Source organism: Muntiacus reevesi, chromosome 1, assembly GCF_963930625.1.
Source record: "Muntiacus reevesi chromosome 1, mMunRee1.1, whole genome shotgun sequence".
NCBI lineage: Eukaryota > Metazoa > Chordata > Mammalia > Artiodactyla > Cervidae > Muntiacus > Muntiacus reevesi.
In genome coordinates this window covers 80,086,588-80,094,506 of record NC_089249.1, presented here as the reverse complement: position 1 = coordinate 80,094,506, position 7,919 = coordinate 80,086,588, and positions in this window count along the sequence as shown.

Below are 7,919 nucleotides of genomic sequence, written 5' to 3'. Positions count from 1 at the left end.
ATAAATAAAACAAACCAGAAAACAAAAACCAGGTGGGAGAGACCTCGAGCAGGAAGACGTGCAATACAGAAAGTTGGGGTCTGAATCAGGTGTCAGTAAACTAGAGCTCATCTATTTTTGGAAATAACATTTCACTGGGATACTCTCATGATCATCTGTTTACATATTACCTACGCCTGCTTTTAGTTTTAGTAATTTTTATTGATGTATAGTTGTTTTACAATGTTGTGTTAATTTCTGCTCTAGAGCAAACAAATTCAGTTATACATATGCATATATTCTTTTTTTAATATCCTTCTCCGTTAAGGTTTGTCATAGAATAATGAATATAGTTCTGTGTTATACAGTAGGACCTCGTTATTTATCCATTCTATAAATAAAAGCTTTTATTTGCTAACCCCAACCTCCCACACTCTCCCTCCCTCAAGCCTCTCCCCCTTCACAACCACCAATTGGTTCTCTATGTCTTTGATTTTCCATTTCATATGTATGTTCATTTGTATCATATTTTACATTCCTCATATAAGTGATGACATGTGGCATTTGTCATTTTCTAACTTTCTTCACTTACTTTGATAATCTCTAGTTGCATCAGTGATTCTTACCTGTGCCTGCTTTTATGTCGCAATGGCAGAGTTGGAGAGTTGTGACAGGGAATGGCCAGAAAAGCCTAAAATTTTTATTGCCTGGCCCTTTAGAGAAAAAGTCTGCTGAGTGTTGTTCTAAAACAGAAGATAATTTGAGATGAATGTGATTAAAGTTACAGATGAGAAAGCTCCAGATCAGCCTAACAAATGCTGGTAAAGCTGAGGCCAGAACTTAGCTTACACAGCCCCCAGGCTTTGTTCTTTCTTATGCTCCACCTTGAATCTTCCTATTGTTTCAAGGTCAAGCTTTCCACCCCAGGCCAGAGCATCATGAGTTATCTAGTGAGGACCTGAGCCAGATGCCTGCCTGGGGTTTCCTACTGACTCTGACTCTGCTCTGGATTCTGATTTTAAGACAGCCAAAGCAAAGGGGCAGTAATGATCCTTGAAAAAGCAGTGATCAAGTTTAAAGTAGTCAGGAATAGTACGAAGGACTAGAGATGTTGCCCAAAATGGCAAACTAAGGGGAAAAATGCCTCAGCAACAGATAAGGGCCCAGTCTCTGAGAAAGAAACTACTCCATGGTACCTGGGAACAATATAATCTAAACTCTCCAAATTCATCTCTCTGCTTTAACGTGTCTTATAAACTAGAGAAAGTGCTCTCGTGTCCTCCCAAGCTTCTTTTCTTCAAACTGACCACTCTAAAGACATTTTGTCTTTTATTTTCAGGCACATTTTCCAAACCCTTACTTTCCCCTGACTCTTTGCAGAGTGAACACGCTCCATTTAAAGGAAAGAGTACACAGTCCAGGCACCAATGCTCAGGTGCCGCAGAGTAGGCACTGGCAACTGCAGGCCAGCCCCCAAGAAAAGTCTCTTTTTGGCCACGGTGATCTGTGGAGGCTCCTGTAGTGTGGCAAGAATAGGGAGGAAGTAAAATAGGATGGTCATAGCGTTGATCTTAAAGAAAAAAGTAACAAGCAACAGTACTTTTCTCTTGTGTTAATTTGGAAATAATCCCCTCCACTGATGTTGTCTCATTCTAAAGGGATTTTTTTTTCCTTTCTTTCTTTCTTTCAATTTATCTTCAGTCAAAGGAAAATGTCCTGCCAGCAGCAGCAATAATACAAAGTCCCCTGCCAGCCTTCTACCCAGGTTCCTGTGACCTGCTCTCCCCAGATTCCTTTATGCTATCCTCCTGAGGTTCCTATATGCTGTCCTTCCAGGTTCCCGTGCCCTGCATTCCCCAAGTCACTGCAACCTGCCTCCCCGGGTATGCTTCCCTCCCCAGGTTTCTTGGTACTGCCCTCCCTAGGCTCCTGAACCCTGCCCTCCCAAGCCATGTTCCCCTTCCCCGCCAGCAGGGATACCTGCCAAAGCAGAAGTGACACCTCTGAAGCCACCCTCCACCACCTGATCATGAAGACACAGCATCCAGCACCATCCCCTCACTTCCGATAAACAACTGAAAAGGCATTGCCTCTCCTCAGACTCAACGAGAAAGATATCATTACAGTGTATTGGATTTTCCTCTCCAATACACCCCTCCCAGCTCTTCCACCAGGAGACTGCATGGTGTGGCCAGAAGTGCCACGCTCTCCAACTCTTCCCTAGAGGCCAGACCTGTTCCTGCCCTTCTCCTCCACTGCTGTGGTCAGGACAAGGCCACGCTTTCTACCTGCTGTCTCCTCTACCATGCCTCCCCCAGCTGGTTATATGAGGTACCTACAAGGAGACAGATACTCTTGTTCACCAGTTGGCCTCGCTAGGAGTTGTAGTTGTAAACTGTAAAGTTTTCCAAGAGCAAACACAGCTGAAAAAATTAACAGCAACAGCAACAACAAAATCTGCTTAAGTCAATCAGAACTTCTCCAGAGTTCTTCAGAGCAGGACTCCACACACCTCAGTGAAGACAATGAAATTTTCTGTTCGTATTTCCTTCCTACACTCCCTACAACCCCTAACAAAGCTCACCCTGCCTGCTAGACTCCGAGCCCATTAAAAGTTTTCCACACTATTTAATGTTCTTTCCTTCATGCTTCTCAAAAAAATATCTTATTCCCTTATTTGCCCTGTCTCTGTGTTATCGAAAGTCGGGGTATGGCTGCTGTATCCTCAAAGCCAATAAAAGAGGCCAGGTTTGTGCAGCACAGAGTTTGCTTTATTTTGGATGCCAGCAACCGGGAGTGGGGGCGGTGAGGGACATAAAGGCCCATTCTCCCCATCCGCTGACTCCCCCCTTTCCGATTCTACTCCAGTAATGGGGGGTGGAGTGGTGAAAGATTTTATAGACAGAGGGAGGGTCTGCTTGCAGAAATAGCAGTCAGCCTTGACGGTCATCTTAAATTGGACATCAGCATCAGCTTTGCTGTTTTAGGTGCAGTTAACCTTCATTTCCAGGGTCAGTTTGCTTCCATTTCTTTGAGGCCGGTTCTCAGAATTATGACAGCTTATGTTGTGGGTACCATCTGCTCATCATGCAGTTAATTTATTTCACCTGGTAGGGGCTTCAGTCTCTATAAAACAGCTCACCGGATATGGCTCAGAATATTGTCGATAGCCCTTGAGGAGGAACTAAGGGTCCTGAACTATGGATCAATGACTACATTATTATTATTTGGTCTCCTTTGACTGTTTTCCTTTGTTTCTGCATTTTCTAACTCCTGTGATTAAACTTATTCTTTGGCTAGAGTTTCTCCACAGACAAGAGGCAGGCTGAAGACATGGCGTGGTGGGGGAGGGGGGCAAGCCACAGGATCCGGCTCCTTTTTTCTGCTCTCTGACTGGAGTGGGAGAAAGACACAGAGGGACACATCTGGGCCTGAGAAAAGAAGCTTCTGAGACTGAGTGGAAAGTCACTGGGAGTTCCAGAGGGGGCAGGCACGCGAGGTCCCTGAATCAGAGGCAGCACAGTGACACAGGTGGGGAAACATGGAGGAAGCTCTTCTTGGGGTTTAGCCTCAGCTTGCTGGAGCTTACTCTATCAGTCAACTACTTTACTAGTCAGTCTCTGTACTTTTACTCAATAAACACTGATTAGTGTCAATAAAATGTCTTGCACTGCTAAGACCTGGAGAAAAAAAGAGGAGATAGAAGTTTTCTGGAGAAGACTGCTCAGTGGTCTGCTGAGAGGCACAGATGTACCACATGGACCATTAGATTGCATCTGACAAAGGTACATCAGTGGCCAGTGGTGATATGCACTCACTCACCCAGGGCTGAGGTGGTGCACGAAACCCGCAGAAGATGAGGAACCAAGTACATTGGAGGATGATTCCTTGATTTCCTACCTGGGCTCCATCACTGGCTGCTTATGGAACCCAGGCAAGACCTTCTTTGAGGCCAGTCACAGTGATTATGGAATTTTGAATCTAAACATAATCCACAAATATCCCAATTTTCATCTTCCCACCAATCACACAACAGAGCCTCTCATTTTCATGAAGGTCCATTTCGTACACCTGAAGGGTACAAAATTTTAAAAATAAAAAGTAGGTGTAGGAGAAAGAAGGAACTAACTTTTGTCTACAGTAGGAAGACTTGTCAGAGTTCCCCAGTTTCCACCCATTTCCGTTTCTCTCAGTGGATTGTACGTTCCTGGGTTGTAGGTTCCCCTCACTGTGCCCAGGAATGTCCCCACTGGTTGATTCCAGATTCTGAAACCGGCCAAAGGCCAATCTGGTTCTCTTTTTAAATCTTGATATTAATCTCTTCCCCTGGTCCTAAATGTTTCTCAGGTTACCACTGCTTTGTAGGCGTACAGAATATATTTTCTCCACAATTTTAAAAGATTGGAGTCTTTTATAAACTATTAGCAATTTCTTAATATCTTAACTTCCAGGTAAAAACTATTGGCTGGTAGGTAAAGGCTTCCATTCATTCACCTCCCTGCCCAAACCACAGAGGTGTTTCACCAGATGGGAACTAGTATTAATAATAGCAAAAGCTCAGAGGCTCCTGGGCTATGCGTAGGTAAGGATCACAAGGTGAGTGCTTTTTATGAAGCAGACTAGGGTGAGGTTTCCACTTCTTTATGTTGAGTTATTGGGCATAAGAAACCTTCTCTTGGTCCCCTGTCCAGTCTAGGAATACTTCATGGTGAAGTGAAAGAAGAAGGATGTATTGCCCCTGTGTGAAGCCAGGTGGAGAACGGAAGATTCGGTAAACTTGCATGAGAGGGGAAACACATTAAAAAGCTTTAGAAAGAGACACAATCCCCTCTCTATCATCCCTGGATGATTTCTGTGACTACCTACCCACCTAGCTGGACTTATATGCATATTAATCATAGCCTTTGAATAAAACATGATCCTGCATCATGTAAGTGGACCTCATTCTATGAGTTGAAAACCTGAATACAAAAGAAGCCCCTGGACTTGAAGAGGTTAAAAAAAAGTTGAGGTTTTTAAAAAAAAACAAAACCCATAGACGATAGAATCCATGGAATTCTCCAGGCCAGACAGAATACTGGAGTGGGTAGCCTTTCCCTTCTTCAGGGGATCTTCCCAACCCAGGGATCAAACCTAGGTCTCCTGCATTGCAGGAGGCTTCTTTACCAGCTGAACTATCAGGGAAGCCCAAAGTTTGGCCTGCTGCAGTGGCCAGGAATCGAACCCGGGTCAGCTGCTTGGAAGTCAGCTACACTCACCACTATATCACCAGTGCTGACGAAAGCATGATCCTACATCGTGTAAGTAGACCTCATCCTATGAGTTGAAAGCCTGAATACAAAGACTGCCCTCTCCCAGGGGAATTCTATGACCTGTGCGCTCAAACTGATAATTTCCCTGGGTCTCCAGCCAGCCAGCCTGCCCTGCAGGTTTTGGACTTGCCGGCCCGCATGATCACATGAGCCAATTTCTTAAAAATATACATATTCACTTCCTACTGGCTCTATTTCTCTGGACATTCCTGGCATATGCTTATTCAGAATACAGGATGCAGAGCCAGGGGCTTGGCTAGAGGTTTAAAGAGAACCCTGGGCAGGGCACAGAAGTAGAAGCGCAGGGGGTGTGGAGGGTTGAAGACAATGAATGGTGTGACCCAGCCTCCCGGAACCCATTCCCGTGCCGACCCTCCACCTTGGGTTTTCACACTCAATGGACTGCTTTGTTGGAGCACGAGGAGATGACAGTGGACTGACGTGCACAAGAAACACCCATCTCATACTGGGCTGTCCTTTCTGCACAGGAAATGCCATTACACACCAGCTGGTGACAAAGTAGGATCTTCCATACAAAGAAGGGGTTTGACAAGTGTTTCAGGAAGTGGAGAGCTATACGTGGAGCTGGCAAGTCACGGTGGATTCCAGGTATTGTCCCAGCCTGGGCTAAATTCATCATGAAAGGGCTAGGGCTGGAGTCTCTTCAGCCCACTTGGCTTTATCCTCACAGGTCAGGTGCGCTTGGAATTTCAGGTAAGTGAAATAGCTCCAATGGATGTGAAGAGCCTGATATGCCAGCCCAGGCTCCCTCTAGAGTTACAGACAGGGGATGCCCAAGAGTGACTTTCTCAGGGAAGAGAGAGGGGCCATTTATAGGAGAAAAAAAAATACTCCTACAATCCTTCCTCAGCAGCTGCTGCAAGTGCAGGGTCCTGGGATGTGGCAGATTTGCCAGGACACCTGGTGGGAATGCTGACCCTGAGGGTAATGGTAGAGAGGTGGTGGTTTAATTAAGGTGTCAAGATCAACAACAGAAGATCTTCTCTTGCTTATAGACTTTTTTCAAACAAGAAAGATGTGTTATACAGAGTGAAAAAGTCAGAAAGAGAAAAATAAACATCTCAAATTAACGCATATATGTAGAATCTAGAAAAATGGTTCTGATGAAGCTATTTGCAAAGCAGAAATGGAGACACAGATGTAGAGAACAAACATATGGACACCAAGGGGCGGTGGGGTGGAGTGGGATGAATTGGGAGATTGGGGTTAGCATATATTCACTATTACATATAAAATAGGTAACTAATGAGAAGCTACCATATAGCACAGGGAACTCTATTCATTGCTCTGTGGTGACTTAACGGAAAGGAAATCCAAAAAGCACACACATACAAACACACACATATGTGTATCCCAGATGGCACTGGTGGTAAAGAGTCCTCCTGCCGGTGCAGGAGATACCAGAGACCACCAGTTCAATCCCTGGTCAAAAAGATCCCCAGGGAGAAGGAAATGGCAACCCACTCCAATATTCTTGCCTGAGAAATCCCATGGGCAGAGGAGCCTGGCGGGTTACAGTCCACTGGATCGCAAGAATCAGACATGACTTAGCGACTGAACAACAACAAAATATATGCATACATTAATTCCTTCTTTTTGGACTTTTTTGGATTCACGAAGCTGATTCACTTTGCTGTACAGCAGAAATTAATTCAAAATTGTAAAGCAACTATACTCCAATAAAAAATTTTCAGAAGAATAGAAAGATGTCTTACCAGCAGCAACAATGTGAAATCCCATGCTGGCCCCCTCCCCAGGACCTTGAGCCTTGCCCTCCCAAGCTGTGTCCCCCACCCCCAGCCAGCAGAACTGTCCCCCTATTCCATGCCCCTCCCCCAGGCAGCAGGAAAACCTGCCAAAGCAGAAGGGACACCTCTGAAGCCACTCTCCACCATCTGATCATGAAGACACTGCATCCCCCTGCCCAGCATCATCCCCTGACTTCCAGCCAAAAAAGGGAACACAAACAACTTAGAAGGCACTGCCTCTCTTCAGACTCAAGGAGAAACATATCATCACAGTGTATTGGATTTTCCTCTCCAAATCCACTCCTCCCAACTCTTCTACCAGGAGACTGCATGGTGTATACAGAAGTGCCATGCTGTCAAACTCTTCCCTAGAGACCAGACCTGTTCCTTCTCCTTCACTTCTGTGGTCAGGACAAGGCCAGACCAAAGGACTACCATGCTGTCCCCTACTGGTGATATGAGAGTCCTACAAGGACACAGATTTTCTTTTTTATCAATTGGCCTCCCTGTGAAGGAACAACCTTGTAAGAATTTTCAGGAGGGGCATTGGGAGTTCAGTGGCAGAATTCTCACCTCCCACACGGGAGACCTGGGATCGATTCCTGGCCGATGCACTGTACTCAAGTTTGTTTTGGAGAAGAGCATGGAAACCCACTCCAGTATTCTTGCCTAGAGAATCCCATGGACAGAGGAGTCTGGCCAGCTACAATCCATAGCGTTGCAAAGAGTCAGACAGGATTGAACTGACCTAGAACACACGCACCAGGAACAAACACAGCTGAAAATTTTAAAAAAACAAAAAACACCATTGTTTAAACCAATCAAGATTTCTCCAGAGTTTTTCAGAGCACAACGTCTC